Source organism: Xyrauchen texanus, chromosome 38 (assembly GCF_025860055.1).
Source record: "Xyrauchen texanus isolate HMW12.3.18 chromosome 38, RBS_HiC_50CHRs, whole genome shotgun sequence".
Classification (NCBI taxonomy): domain Eukaryota; kingdom Metazoa; phylum Chordata; class Actinopteri; order Cypriniformes; family Catostomidae; genus Xyrauchen; species Xyrauchen texanus.
The window spans coordinates 37,305,919-37,319,312 of record NC_068313.1 but is presented as its reverse complement, the minus strand read 5'-3'; the positions used below and the strand labels follow the sequence as shown (position 1 = coordinate 37,319,312).

The following is a 13,394-nucleotide window of genomic DNA, read 5'->3' as shown; positions in this document are numbered from 1 at the left end:
CTAAAAATCTTAATGTTAATCTCACACTCTAAATTTGTGTTCTGATGAGGAATGAAGGTCATACACATCTGGGATGGCATGAGGGTGAGGAAATGAGGAATTTTTATTATGGGGTGAACTGTCCCTTTAAGAACTCAATATATCGTTTTATTTTCAAAAGAAAGAAAAGAGTCAGATCTGTTTATTCCAGGATATATATATATATATATATAATGATGCTGCTTTTGACTTATAAGTTGAGAATGAACTTCAGACTTCACAAAACATAAAGTTACCAAACAATAAAATCAACAATAAAAATGGTGTAAATCAACTTACAAACAGTGAAACCATGTAAGCTCATTAATTATTCAAGCTGGTGTATGCATGTACTTATCTTATTTACCTGTGAAATTGACTCAAATTAGCATATAAATGTGACAATGTTTGCTACTTTAGGGTTGATACATAATGACGTAAAGAAACAAACAATCGTGAGTAATAATGTAGAATGTACTTATTATTTTCAAGTTCACGCTCGAGATAACTAGTCCAAATAAAGTCTTACTGCTACAGTTTCAGTCTGTGTTTGCAGTTATGTGAAGAAGTCTTTATTGCACAGTAGATTTATGATTGCAATCTATCATTTTGGCGCCACCATATATTCAAATGTCTCTTTTCACCTGTAGAGTTTTAGCGCCCCCTACCAATCAGAGTTGGTACATACTGACCACATATTCCGTTGTCACGTGACACCTGTTTCTTAATCCTAGAGGACTGAATGAGGAGTTTTATTTTATAATTTTATAAAGACTGATCGGGCATCTTATTAAGTGTATGTAAAATAACAAACGGTATTTAAAGTTATTACAACTATAAATAAAAGGTGTTTTTGATTTGAATGTGGTTCAGCTTTGAGCGATATCTGGCGCCATCTGCAGGAAGAATCTGTTGGTGTCTCCTGGAAACTGTCCTCATTGATATTTACCAGGACGCTTCTATCAACAATAGGGATGATGTCTATGGAATAATTGCTTGTGTGAGGAAACAGCTGTGTGGAAATCTTCAACATGTGTTACACTAAAGATACTTTCTGAGTGAACAATGTGGGAAGTTTACTATGATCGCAGGTGTACTCACTTTCCCTATGGAAAGCCAAATTATCTTTTCATTTTCCCAGCGTTACTCATCATAATAGCATTTTTTACTAGTAAGAATTCCAATTGGAGAGCTCTGTAATTCCAATATTACTAGTAAGAATTCCAATTGAGAGCTCTGTAATTCCAATATTACTAGTAAGAATTCCAATTGGAGAGCTCTGTAATTCCAATATTACTAGTAAGAATTCCAATTGGAGAGCTCTGTAATTCCAATATTACTAGTAAGAATTCCTATTGGAGAGTTCTGTAATTCCAATATTACTAGTAAGAATTCCAATTGGAGAGCTCTGTAATTCCAATATTACTAGTAAGAATTCCAATTGGAGAGCTCTGTAATTCCAATATTACTAGTAAGAATTCCAATTGGAGAGCTCTGTAATTCCAATATTACTAGTAAGAATTCCAATTGGAGAGCTCTGTAATTCCAATATTACTAGTAAGAATTCCAATTGGAGAGCTCTGTAATTCCAATATTACTAGTAAGAATTCCAATTGGAGAGCTCTGTAATTCCAATATTACTAGTAAGAATTCCAATTGGAGAGCTCTGTAATTCCAATATTACTAGTAAGAATTCCAATTGGAGAGCTCTGTAATTCCAATATTACTAGTAAGAATTCCAATTGGAGAGCTCTGTAATTCCAATATTACTAGTAAGAATTCCAATTGGAGAGCTCTGTAATTCCAATATTACTAGTAAGAATTCCAATTGGAGAGCTCTGTAATTCCAATATTACTAGTAAGAATTCCAATTGGAGAGCTCTGTAATTCCAATATTACTAGTAAGAATTCCAATTGGAGAGCTCTGTAATTCCAATATTACTAGTAAGAATTCCAATTGAGAGCTCTGTAATTCCAATATTACTAGTAAGAATTCCAATTGGAGAGCTCTGTAATTCCAATATTACTAGTAAGAATTCCAATTGGAGAGCTCTGTAATTCCAATATTACTAGTAAGAATTCCTATTGAGAGCTCTGTAATTCCAATATTACTAGTAAGAATTCCAATTGAGAGCTCTGTAATTCCAATATTACTAGTAAGAATTCCAATTGGAGAGCTCTGTAATTCCAATATTACTAGTAAGAATTCCTATTCGAGAGCTCTGTAATTCCAATATTACTAATAAGAATTCCTATTCTGAGAGCTCTGTAATTCATATACTAATAAATTCTATTAGAGTCTGTAATTCAAATTACTAATAAATTCCTAGAGAGCTCTGTAATTCCAATATTACTAGTAAGAATTCCAATTGGAGAGCTCTGTAATTCCAATATTACTAATAAGAATTCCTATTCGAGAGTTCTGTAATTCCAATATTACTAATAAGAATTCCTATTGGAGAGCTCTGTAATTCCAATATTACTAGTAAGAATTCCAATTGGAGAGCTCTGTAATTCCAATATTACTAGTAAGAATTCCTATTCGAGAGCTCTGTAATTCCAATATTACTAGTAAGAATTCCAATTGGAGAGCTCTGTAATTCCAATATTACTAATAAGAATTCCAATTCGAGAGCTCTGTAATTCCAATATTACTAGTAAGAATTCCAATTGGAGAGCTCTGTAATTCCAATATTACTAGTAAGAATTCCTATTCGAGAGCTCTGTAATTCCAATATTACTAATAAGAATTCCTATTCGAGAGTTCTGTAATTCCAATATTACTAATAAGAATTCCTATTCGAGAGCTCTGTAATTCCAATATTACTAGTAAGAATTCCAATTGGAGAGCTCTGTAATTCCAATATTACTAATAAGAATTCCTATTCGAGAGTTCTGTAATTCCAATATTACTAGTAAGAATTCCTATTCGAGAGCTCTGTAATTCCAATATTACTAGTAAGAATTCCTATTCAAGAGCTCTGTAATTCCAATATTACTAATAAGAATTCCTATTCGAGAGTTCTGTAATTCCAATATTACTAATAAGAATTCCTATTCGAGAGCTCTGTAATTCCAATATTACTAGTAAGAATTCCAATTGGAGAGCTCTGTAATTCCAATATTACTAATAAGAATTCCAATTCGAGAGCTCTGTAATTCCAATATTACTAGTAAGAATTCCAATTGGAGAGCTCTGTAATTCCAATATTACTAGTAAGAATTCCTATTCGAGAGCTCTGTAATTCCAATATTACTAATAAGAATTCCTATTCGAGAGTTCTGTAATTCCAATATTACTAGTAAGAATTCCTATTGGAGAGTTCTGTAATTCCAATATTACTAGTAAGAATTCCTATTGGAGAGCTCTGTAATTCCAATATTACTAGTAAGAATTCCAATTGGAGAGCTCTGTAATTCCAATATTACTAGTAAGAATTCCAATTGGAGAGCTCTGTAATTCCAATATTACTAGTAAGAATTCCAATTGGAGAGCTCTGTAATTCCAATATTACTAGTAAGAATTCCAATTGGAGAGCTCTGTAATTCCAATATTACTAGTAAGAATTCCTATTGGAGAGTTCTGTAATTCCAATATTACTAGTAAGAATTCCAATTGAGAGCTCTGTAATTCCAATATTACTAGTAAGAATTCCAATTGGAGAGCTCTGTAATTCCAATATTACTAGTAAGAATTCCAATTGGAGAGCTCTGTAATTCCAATATTACTAGTAAGAATTCCAATTGGAGAGCTCTGTAATTCCAATATTACTAGTAAGAATTCCAATTGGAGAGCTCTGTAATTCCAATATTACTAGTAAGAATTCCAATTGGAGAGCTCTGTAATTCCAATATTACTAGTAAGAATTCCAATTGGAGAGCTCTGTAATTCCAATATTACTAGTAAGAATTCCAATTGAGAGCTCTGTAATTCCAATATTACTAGTAAGAATTCCAATTGGAGAGCTCTGTAATTCCAATATTACTAGTAAGAATTCCAATTGGAGAGCTCTGTAATTCCAATATTACTAGTAAGAATTCCAATTGGAGAGCTCTGTAATTCCAATATTACTAGTAAGAATTCCAATTGGAGAGCTCTGTAATTCCAATATTACTAGTAAGAATTCCAATTGGAGAGCTCTGTAATTCCAATATTACTAGTAAGAATTCCAATTGGAGAGTTCTGTAATTCCAATATTACTAGTAAGAATTCCAATTGGAGAGCTCTGTAATTCCAATATTACTAGTATGAATTCCAATTGAGAGCTCTGTAATTCCAATATTACTAGTAAGAATTCCAATTGGAGAGCTCTGTAATTCCAATATTACTAGTAAGAATTCCAATTGGAGAGCTCTGTAATTCCAATATTACTAGTAAGAATTCCAATTGGAGAGCTCTGTAATTCCAATATTACTAATAAGAATTCCAATTGGAGAGCTCTGTAATTCCAATATTACTAGTAAGAATTCCAATTGGAGAGCTCTGTAATTCCAATATTACTAGTAAGAATTCCTATTCGAGAGCTCTGTAATTCCAATATTACTAATAAGAATTCCTATTCGAGAGTTCTGTAATTCCAATATTACTAATAAGAATTCCTATTCGAGAGCTCTGTAATTCCAATATTACTAGTAAGAATTCCAATTGGAGAGCTCTGTAATTCCAATATTACTAATAAGAATTCCTATTCGAGAGCTCTGTAATTCCAATATTACTAATAAGAATTCCTATTGGAGAGCTCTGTAATTCCAATATTACTAGTAAGAATTCCAATTGGAGAGCTCTGTAATTCCAATATTACTAGTAAGAATTCCTATTCGAGAGCTCTGTAATTCCAATATTACTAGTAAGAATTCCAATTGGAGAGCTCTGTAATTCCAATATTACTAATAAGAATTCCAATTGAGAGCTCTGTAATTCCAATATTACTAGTAAGAATTCCAATTGGAGAGCTCTGTAATTCCAATATTACTAGTAAGAATTCTATTCGAGAGCTCTGTAATTCCAATATTACTAATAAGAATTCCTATTCGAGAGTTCTGTAATTCCAATATTACTAATAAGAATTCCTATTCGAGAGCTCTGTAATTCCAATATTACTAGTAAGAATTCCAATTGGAGAGCTCTGTAATTCCAATATTACTAATAAGAATTCCTATTCGAGAGTTCTGTAATTCCAATATTACTAGTAAGAATTCCTATTCGAGAGCTCTGTAATTCCAATATTACTAGTAAGAATTCCTATTCGAGAGCTCTGTAATTCCAATATTACTAATAAGAATTCCTATTCGAGAGTTCTGTAATTCCAATATTACTAATAAGAATTCCTATTCGAGAGCTCTGTAATTCCAATATTACTAGTAAGAATTCCAATTGGAGAGCTCTGTAATTCCAATATTACTAATAAGAATTCCAATTCGAGAGCTCTGTAATTCCAATATTACTAGTAAGAATTCCAATTGGAGAGCTCTGTAATTCCAATATTACTAGTAAGAATTCCTATTCGAGAGCTCTGTAATTCCAATATTACTAATAAGAATTCCTATTCGAGAGTTCTGTAATTCCAATATTACTAATAAGAATTCCTATTCGAGAGCTCTGTAATTCCAATATTACTAGTAAGAATTCCAATTGGAGAGCTCTGTAATTCCAATATTACTAGTAAGAATTCCAATTGGAGAGATCTGTAATTCCAATATTACTAGTAAGAATTCCAATTGGAGAGCTCTGTAATTCCAATATTACTAGTAAGAATTCCAATTGGAGAGCTCTGTAATTCCAATATTACTAGTAAGAATTCCAATTGGAGAGCTCTGTAATTCCAATATTACTAGTAAGAATTCCAATTGGAGAGCTCTGTAATTCCAATATTACTAGTAAGAATTCCAATTCGAGAGCTCTGCAATTCCAATATTACTAGTAAGAATTCCTATTCGAGAGCTCTGTAATTCCAATATTACTAATAAGAATTCCAATTGGAGAGCTCTGTAAATCAGTTGTAGAAGTCTGTAATTGGAATTTATACTAGTAGAAAATATATTGTCGAGCTCTATACTGAAGTATTAGGCTACTAGTGCAAATACAATTACGAGTTAGATAAGTAACGCTGGATGCATTAAAAGCTCAATTGGCTTGCCATAGTACCCAGCAAGGTGAGGACTAGATTCAAATTAGATTGTATTTATTCAATATTGTTTTGACATAAATAAACTTCAATCTAAAAAACACTCATTTACACTCCTTTTTTACACTCCTGTAATAAAAAACACTATAACATTGCCGTTAAACAAGAGTGGTCACGGACAATTTTGCGACAGTTAAATGTCAGTTTACGGCTCTTCCCTTTCGTTTGTATAGTATCCGCAAACGGTGACTTACTGTCGTAACACGCTGGTTGAGCGTTACGCTCTCTCCGATGGTAAGTCGTTATCCGGCATAGAAGATCTCTGGCATTAACCGCCCAACAGTCGCGTCGCGTCACATCAAGCCGCTGCTTGTGGAGTTTCACACAGACGCGCAGCGACGCGCAGCCCGCGGAAGTTTCTTATGAGACTTTTTCTCTTTTCTTTAGTGTATTTGTGTGTTTGACTGGCAGCGAGGAACACGTGCAGACTTTAAACACAAACAAACAAACAAACAAACATCACGATGAGAACAACACCGCTGTAATCACGTAAGTGTGTTTGTGTTTATTTGTGTTTGTGTGTACATGTTTGGCTACATTTGGGAGAGTCACAATGTTTGGAAATGTCCTCACACATTTAGTGAAACGGCTTTAACTCTCATAATCGCAACATGTTTGTGTGTTTGTGTTGTGAGATGTTGTTCAAGTAATTCAGTGTTCTTAAACAATGCGCGGAATTTACATAGAAACACTTAAACAATGTTCCTAATTTCTGTCTGTCGGGATGTTTTCTGTCTGTCTCTCTGGTTGCTCGGTTACAGGAATGTTATCCGGTAAATGCTGTAAGAATGTGTTGTTGTGTTTGTGTTGAATGTGTTGTTGTGTTTGTGTTGTTGTGTTTGTGTTGAATGTGTGCTGTGTTTAAATGAAGGGGGCATTATTAAGGCCTTTGGGGTCACATTTGACCCCAAACAATAAGCCTGTAATTTTGTATCTTAATCATAATTAATTTTATTTTAAACAAATGTAATAACAGTAACTTCACACATTTAAAAACTCTAAAGTTGTGCAGATTTTTGGGGGCTTGTGGTATTTTTTAAACCTTACATTTTCATATAGAATAAGAATATTTTATGTCACTTTCACTTCGGAGAAGATTTACATTTCTTAATTTAATTCAGGGAGAAAATATGAAGAAAGTGTGGTGCGTTAGGGGCAGATTGCTTCCATCTGCTGGGGGATAAAAAAAAACGTTTATATTAAAATGACGTGAAATTATACAATTATAACTCGTCGATTTGTCTGGTTGAAGCAAACTGATTTTTTTATTTTATTTTTTTATTATTATTTTTTATTTTTTTTATTTTATCACAAGTTCTGCATTTGGACATGATCAAACAAACACTATTTTTGTCAAAATGTAATTTTTTTTTATTATATCACAACTTCTGCATTTGCATATATATATATATATATATATATATATATATATAGACATAAACAATCACTATTTTTGTCAAAATGTAAAAAATATAGTTTTTTGGTTTGAAGTGTCAGTTTTTGCGACGATGCCGCATTATGATTACAAAGAGATGTAAGAGTAAGATTTTTGTTACCTATCATTTATTTCAAACATCCAGTTCAATAAATCAATAGAATAAATAAATAAATAAAAATATAATTAAAACTAACAGCAGGAATGAACAGTGATGATTAATTTTGTGTACAAACAAGACTTGTGTTCTTCTACTAAGCGTAACTTTGATCTTTGAGCCTTTGATCTGAGTGTGTTTGTGTGCATGCATGTTAGCATGCTTGGCGTGTGCTAGGTATTATTGCCTTACCCTTTCATTTATGTGTGTGTGTGTGTGTGTGTGTGTGTGTGTGTGTGTGTGTGTGTGTGTGTGGGGGGTTATGCATTGTGGATATTTTATAGTATCACCCCTTCATTTCTGTGTGTGTTTGTTCTGCATTGTGGCTGATTTATTGATTTGAGTTGACAAACAATTAAAAACGATGCTCGTTTTATCCTCTCACCCTCATTTCCTATGTGGGGTCAAATTTGACCCTGAACATCACGAGTGTGAGTCTTTTGTCACACCACACAACCTCAATCAGCCCAAGTGTTTTGTGTGTGTGTATGAATAGCAAATGTAGGAAAGTCACCAAATCTCATGCCATGAGACAAGGGTGTGTGACGGAGATGAAGGAAAACATGTTTTTTTAAGGAAGCAAAGTTCAAAGGGGTCATATTTGACCCCCAAAGCTACATACAGTTGCAGTCAGACGTTTAGGTTGAAGTCATTGAAACACATTTTTTAACCACTACACAGATTTCATACGAGCAAACTAGAGTTTTGGCAAGTCGTTTAGGACGTCTACCTTGTGCATGATACGAGTAATTTTCCAAGTTATTTTCAGACCGATTGTGTCACTTTTAATTGAGTGGTGGTGGCGTAGTGGCTAAAGCACAGGGCTTTAATCAAAAGGTCACAGGTTCTAACCCCACAGTCACCACCATTGTGTCCTTGAGTAAGGCACTTAACTCCAGGTTGCTCCGGGGGGATTGTCCCTGTAATAAGTGCACTCTAAGTCACTTTGGATAAAAGCGTCTGCCAAATGCATAAATGTAAATGTAATTGACTATAACACAATTCCAGCGGGTCAGAAGTTTACATACAGTAAGTGAACTGTGCCTTTAAGCAGCTTGGAAAATTCCAGAAACTATGTCAAGCCTTTAGACAATTAGCCAATTAGCTTCTGATAGAAGCTAAGATAGGTGTGCTGAATTTTAGGTGTACCTGTGGATGTATTTTAAGGCCTTCAAACTCAGAGCCTCTTGGACCTCCACAAGTCTGGTTCATCCTTGGGAGCAATTTCCAAACTCCTGAAGGTGCCACATTCATCTGTACAAACAATAGTACACAAGTATAAACACCATGTGACCACACAGTCATCACACCGCTCAGGAAGGAGACGCATTCTGTCTCCTAGAGATGAACGTAGTTTGTGTGAAAAGTGCAAATCAACGCCAGAACAACAGCAAAGGAGCTTGTGAAGATGCTGGAGGAAACAGGTGGACGAGTATCTAGATCCACAGCAAAACCAGTCCTATATGGACATCACCTGAAAGGCTCAGCAAGGAAGAAGCCGCTGCTCCAAAACCACCATAAACAAGCCAGAATACAGTTTGCAAGTGCACATGGGGACCAAGATCTGACTTTAGGAGAAATGTCCTCTAGTCTGATGAAACACTATTGAACTGTTTGTCCATAATGACCATCGTTATGTTTGGCGGGAAAGGGTGAAGAACAGCATCCCATCGGTGAATCATGGGGGTGCAGCATCATGTTGTGGGGGTGCTGCAGGAGGGACTGGTGCACTTCACTAAATAGATGATGACATCATGAGGACGGCACATTATGTGGATATATTGAAGCAACATCTCAAGACATCAGACAGGAAGTTAAAGCTCGGTCACAAATGGGTCTTCCAAATGGACACTGACCCCAAACACACCTCCAGAGTTGTGGCTAAATGGCTTAAAGGACAATAAAGTCAAAGTATTGGAGCGGCATCACAAAGTCCTGACCTCAATCTGATAGAACAAACCCGACTCAGTTACTCCAGTTCTGTCGGGAAGAACGGGACAAAATTCCAGCAACTGATTATGAGACGCTCGTGGAAGAATCCCCAAAACATTTGACCCAAGTTAAACAATTTAAAGACAACCAAATACTAACAAAGTGTGTATAAACTTCTGCCCCACTGGGAATGTGATGAAAGAAATAAAAGCTGAAATAAATAATTCTCTACTACTATACTGATATTTCACATTCTTAAAATAAAGTCGTGATCCGAACTGACCTGAGATGGGGAATGTTTCTATGATTAAATGTTTAAATGTATTTGGCTAAGGTGTATTCAAACTTAAGATTTCAACTGTAAGGGTTAAACGTGCAGAAATTGTGTGTGTGTTTGAGGGATGTGGGCTGAAACCACAAGATTTCACTGTGAGTTGTAAAGGAAACTAATAGAGTTTTTAAAGGCATAGAGCATCAATACTAGTGCACTAATCTAATGCACTGCAGCTTTACATGTTTGATTTCAGTTCCTTTAACTCGCCATAATACTTGTGTTTAAAACGGTGAGTGTTTTAGAGGTTTTGTGTTGGACTGATGTGTTGAGGGGTTAAATAGTCCTGTGATGTGTTGAGGGGTTAATTAACTAGTCCTGTGATGTGTTGAGGGGTTAACTGGTCCTGTGATGTGTTGAGGGGTTAATTAACTAGTCCTGTGATGTGTTGAGGGGTTAACTGGTCCTGTGATGTGTTGAGGGGTTAACTGGTCCTGGGATGTGTTGAGGGGTTAACTGGTCCTGTGATGTGTTGAGGGGTTAACTGGTCCTGTGATGTGTTGAGGGGTTAACTGGTCCTGTGATGTGTTGAGGGGTTAACTGGTCCTGTGATGTGTTGAGGGGTTAACTGGTCCTGTGATGTGTTGAGGGGTTAACTGGTCCTGTGATGTGTTGAGGGGTTAACTGGTCCTGTGATGTTTTGAGGGGTTAACTGGTCCTGGGATGTTTTGAGGGGTTAACTGGTCCTGGGATGTGTTGAGGGGTTAACTGGTCCTGTGATGTGTTGAGGGGTTAACTGGTCCTGTGATGTGTTGAGGGGTTAACTGGTCCTGTGATGTTTTGAGGGGTTAACTGGTCCTGGGATGTTTTGAGGGGTTAACTGGTCCTGTGATGTGTTGAGGGGTTAACTGGTCCTGGGATGTTTTGAGGGGTTAACTGGTCCTGGGATGTGTTGAGGGGTTAACTGGTCCTGTGATGTGTTGAGGGGTTAACTGGTCCTGTGATGTGTTGAGGGGTTAACTGGTCCTGGGATGTGTTGAGGGGTTAACTGGTCCTGTGATGTTTTGAGGGGTTAACTGGTCCTGTGATGTGTTGAGGGGTTAACTGGTCCTGTGATGTGTTGAGGGGTTAACTGGTCCTGTGATGTGTTGAGGGGTTAACTGGTCCTGGGATGTGTTGAGGGGTTAACTGGTCCTGTGATGTTTTGAGGGGTTAACTGGTCCTGTGATGTGTTGAGGGGTTAACTGGTCCTGTGATGTGTTGAGGGGTTAACTGGTCCTGGGATGTGTTGAGGGGTTAACTGGTCCTGGGATGTGTTGAGGGGTTAACTGGTCCTGTGATGTGTTGAGGGGTTAACTGGTCCTGGGATGTGTTGAGGGGTTAACTGGTCCTGGGATGTGTTGAGGGGTTAACTGGTCCTGTGATGTGTTGAGGGGTTAATTAACTAGTCCTGTGATGTGTTGAGGGGTTAACTGGTCCTGTGATGTTTTGAGGGGTTAACTGGTCCTGGGATGTGTTGAGGGGTTAACTGGTCCTGTGATGTGTTGAGGGGTTAACTGGTCCTGGGATGTGTTGAGGGGTTAACTGGTCCTGGGATGTGTTGAGGGGTTAACTGGTCCTGTGATGTGTTGAGGGGTTAACTGGTCCTGTGATGTGTTGAGGGGTTAACTGGTCCTGTGATGTGTTGAGGGGTTAACTGGTCCTGTGATGTGTTGAGGGGTTAACTGGTCCTGTGATGTGTTGAGGGGTTAACTGGTCCTGGGATGTGTTGAGGGGTTAACTGGTCCTGTGATGTGTTGAGGGGTTAACTGGTCCTGGGATGTGTTGAGGGGTTAACTGGTCCTGGGATGTGTTGAGGGTTAACTGGTCCTGGGATGTGTTGAGGGGTTAACTGGTCCTGGGATGTTTTGAGGGGTTAACTGGTCCTGGGATGTGTTGAGGGGTTAACTGGTCCTGTGATGTGTTGAGGGGTTAACTGGTCCTGGGATGTGTTGAGGGGTTAACTGGTCCTGTGATGTGTTGAGGGTTAACTGGTCCTGTGATGTGTTGAGGGGTTAACTGGTCCTGTGATGTGTTGAGGGGTTAACTGGTCCTGTGATGTGTTGAGGGGTTAACTGGTCCTGTGATGTGTTGAGGGGTTAACTGGTCCTGTGATGTGTTGAGGGGTTAACTGGTCCTGTGATGTGTTGAGGGGTTAACTGGTCCTGGGATGTGTTGAGGGGTTAACTGGTCCTGGGATGTGTTGAGGGGTTAACTGGTCCTGGGATGTGTTGAGGGGTTAACTGGTCCTGGGATGTGTTGAGGGGTTAACTGGTCCTGGGATGTGTTGAGGGGTTAACTGGTCCTGGGATGTGTTGAGGGGTTAACTGGTCCTGGGATGTTTTGAGGGGTTAACTGGTCCTGGGATGTGTTGAGGGGTTAACTGGTCCTGTGATGTGTTGAGGGGTTAACTGGTCCTGGGATGTGTTGAGGGGTTAACTGGTCCTGGGATGTGTTGAGGGGTTAACTGGTCCTGGGATGTGTTGAGGGGTTAACTGGTCCTGGGATGTTTTGAGGGGTTAACTGGTCCTGGGATGTGTTGAGGGGTTAACTGGTCCTGGGATGTGTTGAGGGGTTAACTGGTCCTGGGATGTGTTGAGGGGTTAACTGGTCCTGTGATGTGTTGAGGGGTTAACTGGTCCTGGGATGTGTTGAGGGGTTAACTGGTCCTGGGATGTGTTGAGGGGTTAACTGGTCCTGGGATGTGTTGAGGGGTTAACTGGTCCTGGGATGTGGCTGGAATGTTAATCATGTTGATGTTTGTGAAGTTGTAGCTGATATTATTAAATGTTTGTGACTGTTTTGTTCTGTGAATATTCGCAGTGGATGCCCGTAAATGCTCCCATTTCCTCTGTGGTATGAACCAACAGAGCTGAAATATTCTACTAAAAATCTTCATGTGTGTTCTTGAGAATTTTCATTTTTGGGTGTACTGTCCCTTTAAATTTTAAGAAATTATCATTAAGAGGCAAAATTCAAAATTATGAGAGCATTCATGATTTTGTTCATATGAAACAAACTGTTTTCTCATCTGTTATTTGTATCATCTATATGGGGCAGTGGTGGCTCAGTGGTTGAGGCTCAGGGTTACTGACCAGCTCCACCAAGATGCCACTGTTGGGCCCTTGAGTAAGACACTTAACTCCAGGTTGCTCCGGGAGGATTGTCCCTGTAATAAGTGCTCTGTAAGTCGCTTTGGATAAAAGCGTCTGCCAAATGTATAAATGTAAATGTAAATCTATATCACACAAATTCACAATGATAATTGATTAACTTTACCCTTAACATTAAATCAACATCAACGATAATAACTACGGCAATAATACAACAGTTAGAACCACATCACATGCTACAATT

General features: G+C 37.6%; 1 protein-coding gene across 1 annotated transcript in view; it reads left to right on the top strand.

Annotated features, from left to right (window-relative positions):
* The first annotated feature begins 6,470 nt into the window (after positions 1-6,470).
* The window catches only part of LOC127632176 (arf-GAP with Rho-GAP domain, ANK repeat and PH domain-containing protein 1), an 83,920-nt gene continuing 76,996 nt past the window's right edge, over positions 6,471-13,394 (top strand). Inside the window, 1 exon segment of the mRNA XM_052110766.1 lies at positions 6,471-6,692. The gene's annotated coding sequence lies outside the window, so the exon portion shown is untranslated.